General features: G+C 38.3%; 1 pseudogene across 1 annotated transcript; it reads right to left on the reverse strand.

The window, feature by feature from the left end:
- Positions 1-1,447: 1,447 nt before the first annotated feature.
- Positions 1,448-2,775, reverse strand: LOC109792900 (pathogen-related protein-like; annotated as a pseudogene). Its single transcript, XR_014434656.1, has 4 exons — positions 2,460-2,775; positions 2,245-2,377; positions 1,868-2,169; positions 1,448-1,776 (listed from the first exon to the last, which is right to left on the reverse strand). The product of XR_014434656.1 is annotated as a pathogen-related protein-like (transcript).
- Positions 2,776-13,221: the final 10,446 nt, after the last annotated feature.

The following is a 13,221-nucleotide window of genomic DNA, read 5'->3' on the forward strand; positions in this document are numbered from 1 at the left end:
TAAACAGTAGTAAACACACAATGCGTCGTCACGCATATCAGCTCAGAGATCTCCTACAACAGATAAGATTTACGGTCTACAACAGCTCAGCCTTACAGCTTACAACAGCTCAGCCTTACGACCTACAACAGCTCAGCCTTATGGCCTACAACAATTTATATCAGCATGCAACACAACACAACACAGCAAAAAATATAAGCATATAGCACAACTCAACAATTATTCATCATACGGCATTAACAACATTAATCAATGACAGCTCAACTCAGCACATATCAACAATTATCAACATTTTCAACACTTAACATCATATAAAGTAATCACATATCCGTGCCCGGGGCACTCATGGTCGCGCCCGGCGTGGCCCAACCAGAGAGCACCAGGACTCAACGCGCTTGGCGCAATACCAATTGCGCCCAGCGCAAACCTAGGCAGAGACTCCAAGGAGTCTTACGTGCCCGGCGTGCCCAAACCCACGCTCGACGTAGGGAAGGCAGAGACCTTTCCAAGATCTCACGCCGACGCAATACCATTTGTGCCCGGCACCACCTCTGGTAGAGACTCCCAAGGAGTCTCCACGCCCGGCGAGACGTAGTCACACCCGGCGCCACACTAGAATCACAACGAAGTGGGTCACTGACTGATAGCGCACCCAGCGTGGTCCAACCACGCCTGGCGTGAGCCATCCAGGGGCATCCCTCTTCAAGCTCGCTCGGCGTGCACAACCTTGCGCCCGGCGGGCTCGACCAAAGGTGCCCTCTGATGGTCACGTGCCTGGCGCCAAGAACTGCGCCCGGCGTGCTCTTAATCAGAAACCCTCCAACTTCAAAAATTTCTTGAAAACCTGCACAAATCAAGTCATCCAAACACATGCAATAGGCCCAAAGCTCCACATTTTCATCAAACAACATGAAAAACACCTCATTTTCAGCATGCAACCACAAATCAAAATTCCCAAATTTTTCATCAAACCCCGAAAACTCGGAAAACCCATTTTCTTCAAAAACAGCCAACAATCATCAAATCATCAAACCATCAATGAGTTTCTAAACTCATTTTCGTACAGCCATCATGAATCCTAGCTCCCCTTACCTCGGTGAAGAAATCCAAGCTCCGGGAAGAATACAATGGAGAAGGAGAAGAAGCTTGAGAAAAAGAAAGCTCCACACGGCTCAGCTAGCTCCGCCTAAACTTGATCAGCACCTTCAACCCAAGGTCACCACAAGGAAAGATTTGAGAAATCAGAAGAGAAAAGGGGCCAAGAGAGTAAGAGTGAAAGAGTGATAGTTGAGAGGGAGAAAAGAGAGGGACGGGTCTCACATAATTTATTTTTATTATAAAGTTAAAAAAAAATAAAAGAATTCATGGTGATATTTTAAAGTTTTTTTTTCCTATTGAAAAAATGATATCTTCCCCTCAATAACAGTTGAATTTGCATTTAAACATATGGAACAAACATGCCTTTTTTATTTTGATCGGAATCGATTATTGAATTTATTAATAAACCCTAAACCATAAAACTTTAAATCCTAATCCTTAAATGAAAGTTTCCTTGGACACAACAAGTACAGTTATTTTTGACATATGCCCATCCTTTCCCTCAAGATTAAACTTGGAACTTATTGTGGTGCTCTAGCCTGTGTTCCTGAGTACAGGACAGCTTGTAACTGCATCTTCAGCACTGCCATCAAATTCAGCACCTTTCAGGAGACCTCCTAGTAGTTCAGCAGGATCATAAAAGAACTCCACCTTCACAATTTTTGAATTCTCATCCAACTGCATGTGTCACAACATAATACAGGAGAAAAGTTGTTAATATAATGTTATTAACTTACTATTATGATTGGTAGAAAGTTGGTATAATTACAGTGAAAATGGCCATCCCAAAGACTTGAATTTTTTCCCCAGTAGGGGCGTGGCCTTTGAAGGGACCCTCCATGTAGCCCCAGTGTCTGAACTTGTAGACAATCACTGGAGGTCCAGAATACACGTGCACAATCTCCAGAGCAAAGCCACGTGGGAACGTTGTTGTGAAAGCCTTGTGAGATGAATCTGCTGTTTCTTCATATGGATTGTAAGGCCTCAGTTTCTCTGGCAGCGAGGTTTGCAAGAGAGGGATATACCCTCCACCAAGCTTCCTTTTCTCTTTCAAACTAATACCCTTCCTACCTGTACCTTAACCATTATGTCATGTCTATCAAATTCAAACCAAATTAAACTGAGTTAGGTTACGAAACAGTATACCGTTTAGGCTGAAAGTGTATTTGTTTGGATCCACTGATCTGTAATCATGCATATCCACTTTGTGGAACATCTCCATCTCCCAATTCTTGACTAGAGTCTGCACCTCATCTTCAACTGAACCCGGAGGCCATACCTGCATCCATCTCATCAAAATACATACATCATACATACACTCTTGTACTACAATTAAGAGTAATTAATGCACACAAAGAGACCTTGGTTCTGCCTTCTTCAAATAGTTTGTTCACAACATCATAATTAGGGGGGCCACCATATCTCCATTTCATGTTCTTCTCACTGTCTTCCCGCAAATAGGGGCGGTATTTGTCCTCCCTCACATTTGATGCAGATGCCATCTTTTCTTCACTACGCTTTTGTTCACCTTGGTTGCATATATATATATACCAGATGGATATATATATATCGACCCAATCTCATACATACTTATAATTATTTTCCTTAAATTTATTTAAAATATATTGTAAGGTTTTTTTTCTAACCAATCTCATACATACCTACTATTCAATGACCAAGATATTGGTAGAGTTCAAATTTGACATGATTTTCATATTTATTAGAGTTGGATATGATATATAAATAAGAATCTGCAAAATTTTGAAAATATTGAAAATTATTTAATTTTTTATTTTATTAATTCAAATTAAGACATAATCTTAATAACTCACAATCAAAACTATACATACTAGACATGTAATTACCACAAAAACAATCACTATCTTGATACAAACCTTAATCTACATTTTCATAAACCCATCACTCCATTAGCATAAAGGAAATAAATAAATCTTTAAGGCGTAAGAGAAGAAAAGAGATTTGGATTCAATCACTTCAAGAATATAACATTTGTTTAGACTTGATAGGAAATTAGTCTCGGTCTGAAAGAGCTGTACTCGACTACGAAAGGTAAAGATTCTAAATAAAAAAGAAGAAGCAAGAGGACAGATATATGGTTGGACGGAAGAGGTCAATTCAAGCTTGCACTCATTTTGTTTGCTTTCGGCCATTATGGTTTCTTTTTAGCCTATAAATTATGGTTTCTATCCACGTCGTATGTACTATTCGTTTCGCAATCATCCGAGTTTAAAGTTTCTACATATAAATTAAAGATATATAACAATAAATATATTATTATTTTTATATAATTTTATTAAATCTCTCACTTTTTTAATAAATACATTATTTTGTGATGGTTAACTCGTGTATCAAAAAATGAATTGTTATTTTACGTTACAGTAATTAAAAAAAAATTCAATGATATTTTTTTTGAAGTTTTAATTCAATTTTAATTTATTATGATTGTTTATAAATTACATTTTAATATTCTTAAAATAAATATTAATAAATAAAAATAATTTTATATTATAATATAAATTATTTATCATAAATTTAAAATATAATTTATATATTTAAAATATGTATTTATTCAAATTTTAAATTTAATTTATATATTTAAATATAATATTCATTTATAGACATAATTTGTTTTAAATTTTAACTATATATAATAAACATTTAACTTGTATATTTAATAAACTAAAATATTAGTAATTTATTAATAGGTAACTATTATAAAAAAAAAAATAAGAACATTTTTAACTTCAAACATCTTTCATAAAAACTCAGTTTTTATGAGATGAAAAAAAATAGTATTTTGTTTTAGATATGTGTGCCATTTTGAAACAAAACTCATTTATTTATATAAAAATTAAGTTTCAAATTATTACGATGAGACATTGCTATAAAACTAACCTCGTGTCTTATCATATTATCTCTTTTGTTTATGTGTCAACTCTTCCTCATCTCTTCACATTTCTATTGTAATTGTTGAATGTTATGACCACAATCAATATAATATTTAGTGATTAGAGTCTCAATCAATGAGGAATTTTACACTCTTATATTTTTTTCTAAAAATTCTACACAATTCATTTTCACTATCAACGTGTATAAAGGACTCTAAATTCTATTATATCTCTCTAATACTAAAAGTTCTACATAATTTATCCTCTATCATTGTCAATTTAAACCTAAATTTTCCTTTTTTTCTTAACCAAGGTGATATTCACAATTCTTTCTCTTATTTTGTTCTTTGTATTTTTTTCTTCCTTTTTCTCATGATAATTTTTCTCTAATTTAAATGTTCTAATAAATTTTAATGTAAATCTTTATGTTATTCTCATTAGAATTTGAAGGTGATATTCACAATTTGAGTTATAACAAGTGACCTATGAATTCTATTTTACTATTTATAATGTTTTGTTTCCGATCTATATTTTGAAGACCTTTTGTAAATAAATAAAAATACCTTTTTGTTGTATTTCTCTTCATTCTCTAAGACTTTTTAGATTTTGTAAAGCTGTGTTTATAAATAACTTGAGGCTTGTGAAATTTTATATTCTTCATGAGATTATTTAAGAATGAATCACTACTAGAATTTCTCTTATTACATGCGACTTTTCCTGTGAATTTTTAGGAAAAATTCGCAGGAAACGTTGTTCCTACAATTTTTTTTGTGAAATTTTATCTACAGGTAATACCTTCATGGATAATATATTTTTGCAAATTTTAAAATTCGCAGAAAATTTTCCTGCGAAATTTATTATGAAAAAAATTTGCAGGAAAGTTTCGAGCAAAAAAAATTTGTAGTAAAGTTTCCTGCAAAAAAAAAATTTGTAGGAAAATTCGCAGAAAAATTTCCTGCGAATTTTAAATTCGCAAGAAATTCTGCAGGAATATTTTTTACAAAAAAAATTAAGAAAATTATTATAAATTCTATCAATAATTCTTCAACTTTCAAATGCTCACAATGAATTCATCTGAAGCATTTGTTTCCATGCCTTCAACATGTGATACATAATCTCTTAAATTCTAAGATCGTAGATTATAAGCCTAACAATCAACCATACAAATCAACTTGTAAGGTAAGTGTTGCCTCGACTTATATACTCTTTAATTTTTTTATTTTTAATCGATGTGGGACTTGAAGTTTTTTTTTTTAAAATATTAAACTTATAAATTTAAATATTTTTTTATTTTTCGTGTGGATTAAAATTTGCACGCAAATTCGCGGGAAAAATTACTTGCAAAATTTTTCTACCATTTAGTAAACATTATTTGTGAATTTAATTTTGCAAGAAATCTGCAAGAAACAAAATAAAATTCTTACAATATTTTTTGCAAATTTTTATCATGGAAAATTTTTTTCTATGATCATTAAAATTATAGCAAAATTTGTAAGAAATATCTGTAAATTATTTTTTGCAAATAAATTCGCAAAAAATTTCTGCAAATATCTTTTTGCAGAAAAATTTGTAAAAAAAATTCTGCGAATATTTTTTTTGTAGGAAAATTCGCAAAAAAATTTTGTGAATATTTTTTTCATGAAAATTCGCAAGAAAATGACACTTTTCTAGTAGTGAATGATGATAAAATGGCGATGTTGTGACACCCTTATTACCCATACACATATATTGTAATAATGTAAATAAATAAAGAAATAAAATTTTCAACATTGGTAAAAGGGTCCACCTGAAATCTTCATAAATGTTCTTCAATATTCAAAAATAATTGAAGATAAAACTTGGAAAATAAAACCTAAGTTTACAAATTGTTTTCAAAAGAATAAGTATATCTCCATGTACATATAAAAATCTATGTCCTAGATATCCTCTATCCTGATGTGACAATATTAGAGCACACCCACAATTCAACTGTTGACATTCTAGATGTCACTCATAGTCAGATTTTCCTCATCTAGAACATCCACAAATTATACAGTGAGACAAAAAAAAATCTATATGTAAAGCACACAAAGATAGGCCACAACATAATTTCCATTACAATTCATTATAGAATTACAAATTCCATCAAGTTCATACATGTCAAGTTCTATCGATAATAAGTCAACATTTCATCATTAAATCTCAATCATACATATACACCATCATCATACAATCAGTACTATGTCATGCTCATGTCATCATTGTCGCATTACTCAATCAGCATTGTGTCACACCAACATATGTACTCATTGCTACATGTATCATACAACCAACACTATGTCATGCTTATGCCAGCCCTATAATAGCTCATGCTCAGGGTCGTGCCATGCTGATTTACGTGCTAATTGTCACACATCCACTACAAGAAAATGACGATTTTACGACAGTTATATGACCTACATTGCGACGGTTAGAACTGCCGCAAAGACATCATTGCAACGGTTCACCAACAGTCGCAGAAATGTCCATCACGAGTAAATTTTGCGACGATTACTGGAATTGTTGCACCAACCGTCGCAAAATTGGAATTGCAACCCTTACAACACCCGTCGCACTAACTGCCTCTAAATGAGTCGCTAAATATTTATTTTTTATTTTTTATTTTATTAAATTTCATAGACATCTCAAATTCTGTCGCTATTCTTCTCAAGGATTCTATTTCACAATACTTCACTTTTTAGCATGTTTTGTCCTTACTTACACAGTTTCTGGGAAACTTCCCAGAAGGTCACCCATCCCTATATTACTCCTGATAGAAAAGAATGGCACAATCCAAGAGGGGGGCTGAATTGGATTTAATGACCCTTTAAAAATTTATCAGAGTTTTTGGATCTTAATTTCAATCAAAACTTTTCTATGACAGAATTTTCAAATAAAGCCCTCCTAAAGACTTGTTATGATGATATGAATGCAATGTGCTCACTTGATTCAACACAGTAAGGTTCAGCAATAATGTTCAATTACAGATTCAAACCTTCAAGATTCACATGCACTTATTAATCAAGTTTTATCTTCTTTAAAGTTCCACCAATGAATTACACAATATAAGAGATAGGGTAGAAGAAGATTGCACAAGTCTTTTATACTGGTTCAGCCACTCCACATGTGACCTACATCCAGTCCTTAATCACCACCTGATTAAGATTTTTCCACTATCTTTAAGCAAGAAGGTTTACAAGCAAACACACATGCATATACTTCACTACTAAAAGATAACCACTTTCTTGACCCCAAGAAAGCAACCCTTGTAGATCCCACTACAAGAAACTTCACCACTTGAGAACCCCTTCTCAAGATTTTCCACAAAGATTCACAAAGAATTAAAATGGAACGAATTCACCTGGAATTCTTGAACAAATCTTTGTCTTCCTCTTTCAAGAGTATGATGATGATGATGATTTCCTCACAAGCTTTTCACAAACGTTTTTCTCTTGGATTTCACAAAGAAAACTCTCCAAGATGTCACACAGACTCTCTAAAACGTTTTCACAAGTTGATTATCAGTTCTTACTCAATTGTCTTAAGTTTCAAAAGAGTTCAAGTCTATTTATAAAAGTTCAAACCCAGATAATCGATTATTTTAAAGAATAATCGATTATTTTGTTCTTCAGATTTCTGGAAATCAACCAAGAACAATTTAATCGATTATTTAGCTGGATAATCGATTATTCCAGAGAGTTGTTTCTGAAATAATCGATTATTTTGGCAAATAATCGATTATTACAGCAAGGCATGCCACTTAGCCCATTTGCTGAAATAATCGATTATATTTAACAATAATCGATTATTTTGAATTAGTTCTTAAAATTTCATTTTAAGCCTCAAAATAACTCTCCAATGTTTTTAACTCATCATCATCTACTCCCTACTTAATCCTAGACAAGATTTGCTCAATGCACAAAGCACACACAATTACAAAAATTCATTTCCTAAGTTCTATTACATAGTTCCAGTTCATAGCATTCTCTTTGACTCTTCTTTAACTTTGTTTTTGTGCTCTCCAAGTTGTTGCATGTTGTGATCATCAAAACTCTTTAAGCTTCAAGCTCTCCTAAGCTCAACAATCTCCCCCTTTTTGATGATGCCAACCCATGAACAATGAATCATCCCGTAATGCACTAATCATCCCGTAATGCACTTTGTGCCTGCTTGTGTCATGAACCAAAACCTGTACAACACACACACACACAAGCACAATACCTGCAAACAAAAACAACTAACACACATACTACCATACAATACCATTTCTCCCCCTTTGGCATTATCAAAAACAAAATAAGCCAAGGTTAAGAATTATAGGTCACAATTCAGACCAAATTAAACTAGGCAAGAATGTGCATCATTTCAAAAACAGAGTATGCCAATTTGAACCAGAAATAACCATACAAATCAACATATATGCTCACAAAAACAGAGCATATGATTAAAAACAGAGCATATGATACCCTGCACCAGCATTCCAAATCAATCATTGGAATCAGAATCAAACCAACACATTAACAAACAAACTTCAAATTCATCAAGATGCAATTGTTCAACAACAGAAAATATTAAAAGTGTTCAAAAACTTAAACTATTACAACCATATTGAACTAAATTGTCTCAAAATAGAATTAAAAATCCTAATGAAAACTAGTTAAAAAATCATTCTTCGTCCTCAGGAATGCCAAGTTGAGTCTTGATCAGCCTAACTTCGCGATCCAGATCATCAAACCTGTCCAGCAAACCTGAAAACAAAGACTCATGTCTCCTCGACATGTCCATCACTGCATCAATTTTATTAATCATAATCTGTTCAAAAGGTGAGAACGGCTTCAGCTCCGGCTCAGCTTCCCTAGGCTCAGCTTCCACCTGTGGTGGCTGATCCTCATTGTCGCCACCGGCCCGAAACGGGCTTTCGGCATTCGCGAAGGATGGTTGGACTCTTTTATTTGTTTAAAAATATGGATTGCTAGAATGACTTATTCTCAAACTGAGACCTCGTCAAACGAGCAATTTTATTAAAAGGCTCACCAATCCATGTTAATCCCAAGCGGGACCCTCCATAGATTAGCGGTTTTCATAAAAAGGAAGGGTTCATGGAGTCGCCACCAATGTTTTACTCAAAACATTGGAAAAAGAGGTTTAAGGCAATCGATTCAAAAATCGACTTCGGCCATTACAACCAGAGTCGGGTAAGGGAGTCGGTTACGCATGGGGAAGGTGTTAGCACCCCACAGCGCCCCTTTCGGGTTCCCTATGACAGATTATTTAAAAATAATAGTGCGAAATTACTAAATTACCCCTATTTATTCTAAGCTATTATAAATTAACTATCTACATGATGACAGTTTAAATATGTACACACAGAAAGCGGTAAAAGAAGGGACTTTAAAGAGATAAATCTTTGAAGCGTGCTTTCTTATATATCTTGACAGAAATTGGGAAGCGTTTTGGCGTTCCCTCCCTCTACAAGACCGCTCGCTCGCTCCTATAAAATTTTAACTATGGAAATCCGGAGGATTTCCCTTCGACTGGGTTCGAGACTCAAGCAAATGGCTCGTGACTCAAGAACTTCGTCGGATCAACTCTCCGAGTGATTTCTAGGCAGAGCACTGCTCAAAAAAACCCAGAATACTCAAGAAGAGGGTTAAAACTCAGTCCAAAAGTGTAGAATGACGTCCAATTGACGTCATATTTATAGGGATGAGGCGCAATACGGCCTCTGGGGGTCAATACGGTCCGTATTGAAGTTTTGAACTACAATACGGCCGTATTGAATTCAATACGGCCGTATTGAAGTTCAAAAAACCTCAATACGGCCGTATTGAAGTTCAGTGCAGCCGTATTGAAGTTCAGTGCAGCCGTATTGAATTCAATGCAGCCGTATTGAAGTCCAGAAACTTCAATACGGCCGTATTGAGTTCAGTGCGGCCGTATTGTAGTTTAAAATGTTCAATACGGCCGTACTGAACTTTTGGGAGGCCGTATTGGGCTTCATTCCCTCCACTTTCTTATTTTTTGCTACTCTAAGACCTCTAAACCTACAGATTGTCATCCTAGGGTCTTCCAGGGTCTTCCAGGAGTCCTTCCGGCTGACTTTCCTTTGGTCTTCGAGAGTCTTCGAGTCTTATTTCCGACCCGGACAATTTTAGGGGTCTACAGCTGCCCCCCCTTTACTTAGTCAAACGGCTTTTAGTGTACCGTTTGACAAGTAAAGGAGTTGACCCAATTGTCCGGGGAATAAGCCATCCTTCCGACTTGTAGTGTCTTCTGGTGGAAAATTGTTGAGTAGCCTCTCCAGGTTGAGTATTAGTCGTCGCCTCTCCAGGCTCGTGCATACCTCGGTGCTTCTGACAACGGGGGTAGCATGAGTTTGCCCTCTCCAGGGTCTGCGTACCTCCGTGCTTCTAGTCACTTTGGTAGCGTGAGTCTTGCCCTCTCTAGGGTCTGCGTACCTCCGTGCTTCTAGTCACTTTGGTAGCGTGAGTCTTGCCCTCTCCAGGGTCTGCGTACCTCCGTGCTTCTAGTCACTTTGGTAGCGTGAGTCTTGCCCTCTCCAGGGTTGCGTACCTCCGTGCTTCTAGTCACCTTGGTAGCGTGAGTCTTGCCCTCTCCAGGGTTGCGTACCTCTGTGCTTCTAGTCACTTTGGTAGCGTGAGTCTTGCCCTCTCCAGGGTTGCGTACCTCTGTGCTTCTAGTCACTTTGGTAGCGTGAGTCTTGCCCTCTCCAGGGTTGCGTACCTTCGTGCTTCTAGTCACTTTGGTAGCGTGAGTCTTGCCCTCTCCAGGGTTGCGTACCTCCGTGCTTCTAGTCACCTTGGTAGCGTGAGTCTTGCCCTCTCCAGGGTTGCGTACCTCTGTGCTTCTAGTCACTTTGGTAGCGTGAGTCTTGCCCTCTCCAGGGTTGCGTACCTCTGTGCTTCTAGTCACTTTGGTAGCGTGAGTCTTGCCCTCTCCAGGGTCTGCGTACCTCCGTGCTTCTAGTCACTTTGGTAGCGTGAGTCTTGCCCTCTCCAGGGTCTGCGGTTTGCCCTCCCCAGGGTCTGCGTACCTCCGTGCTTCTAGTCACTTTGGTAGCGTGAGTCTTGCCCTCTCCAGGGTCTGCGTACCTCCGTGCTTCTAGTCACTTTGGTAGCGTGAGTCTTGCCCTCTCCAGGGTCTGCGTACCTCCGTGCTTCTAGTCACTTTGGTAGCGTGAGTCTTGCCCTCTCCAGGGTTGCGTACCTCCATGCTTCTAGTCACCTTGGTAGCGTGAGTCTTGCCCTCTCCAGGGTTGCGTACCTCTGTGCTTCTAGTCACTTTGGTAGCGTGAGTCTTGCCCTCTCCAGGGTTGCGTACCTCTGTGCTTCTAGTCACTTTGGTAGCGTGAGTCTTGCCCTCTCCAGGGTTGCGTACCTTCGTGCTTCTAGTCACTTTGGTAGCGTGAGTCTTGCCCTCTCCAGGGTTGCGTACCTCCGTGCTTCTAGTCACCTTGGTAGTGTGAGTCTTGCCCTCTCCAGGGTTGCGTACCTCTGTGCTTCTAGTCACTTTGGTAGCGTGAGTCTTGCCCTCTCCAGGGTTGCGTACCTCTGTGCTTCTAGTCACTTTGGTAGCGTGAGTCTTGCCCTCTCCAGGGTCTGCGTACCTCCGTGCTTCTAGTCACTTTGGTAGCGTGAGTCTTGCCCTCTCCAGGGTCTGCGGTTTGCCCTCCCCAGGGTCTGCGTACCTCCGTGCTTCTAGTCACTTTGGTAGCGTGAGTCTTGCCCTCTCCAGGGTCTGCGGTTTGCCCTCCCCAGGGTCTGCGTACCTCCGTGCTTGTGATCACTTTGGTAGCGTGAGTTTGCCCTCTCCAGGATCTGCGGTTTGCCCTCCCCAGGGTCTGCCTCCGTGTTCTTGACGACATTGGCAATGTGAGTTTGCCCTCTCCAGGGATCTGAGATGGTTTTTGTCTCCACATTCCACTATGCTGCTTCGACGTTTTTTCTGATTTTGTGCCACTGAGGGCTAGATAACGCAGGGATCCGTCTAGGGGATGTGCAGTCATTCATAGGTTCTTGTGCCCCAACTTGTATTTGCATAGTTGGTACCCATGGGGAATTTCTGACTCCTTGGGGTGTAGACACAGATGCTCTTCTTGAATTGAGCGATGCCTTATGTTTGGCTGACGTCCTTTGACGTTGGTGGAGTATCCCGATTATCCTTATTCGGGTGTCTCTCTTTGATTTTCTGATTTTGTAGCCTCTATGTAGGCTATTATCCACTGGGGGTTCTGGATGTTGATTTTGATTTTGTCTCCACAGTCCACGATGCTGCTTTGACGATTGTTTTTGATTTTTGTGCCACTAAGGGCTGGATAACGCAGGGATCCGTCTAGGGGATGTGCAGTTACTCATAGGTTCTTGTGTCCCAACTTTCCTTTGCATAGTTGCTGCCCTTTGAGGAATTTCTGTTTCCCTGGGGTGTAGACACGAAGATGCTCTTTCTGAGATGAGCGGTGCCTTATGATTGGCTGACGTCCTTTCGACGTTGGTGGAGTATCCCGGTTATCCTTATTCGGGTGACTCTTTTTGTTTTTCTGGTTTTGTCGCCTCTGTGTAGGCTGTTATCCGCTGGGGGATTTTGTCATTGATTGTGATTAGCCTCTTCTGTTAGGCAGATCATCTTGACGCTTGATGTTTGGCCAAGAGCCGGATTCCACTTGGGGAATGATTATTGATCTTTTGATTTTTTCCTTTTTGTAGGAATGCCTCTTGAGTAGGCGACTGGGGATTTGGGGATCTTATGTATCCCAGAGTATTATTTAGGAAGCCTCTGCAGGCTTATCCTCACTCAGCGCTCGAGTCAGAGAGCTATCTTCCACTGAGGAAGTTTCAAGTCCTTTGACTGAATATTTTGCTTTGGATGATCGCGCTTCCATTGGGGATTTTGACGATCTTGCTTTGATAGCTCTCGCTGGGGATTTGTTCCGTGAGCTTGAGTTGGGGTTTCTCTGGGGAGTATTATTTCTGCGAGCCTCTCCAGGCTCAATTATTCTGTACGAGTATTATTTCGGCAAGCCTCTCCAGGCTCAGTTATTCTGAGAGAGTATTATTTCGCAAGCCTCTCCAAGCTCAGTTATTCTGAGAGAGTATTATTTCGGCGAGCCTCTCCAGGCTCAGTTATTCTGAGAGTATTATTTCGGCAAGCCTCTCCAGGCTCAGTTATTCTGAGAGTA

The sequence above is a fragment of the Cajanus cajan genome, chromosome 6 (assembly GCF_000230855.2).
Source record: "Cajanus cajan strain Asha chromosome 6, NIPB_CcT2T_4, whole genome shotgun sequence".
In the NCBI taxonomy this organism is placed as follows: Eukaryota; Viridiplantae; Streptophyta; class Magnoliopsida; order Fabales; family Fabaceae; genus Cajanus; species Cajanus cajan.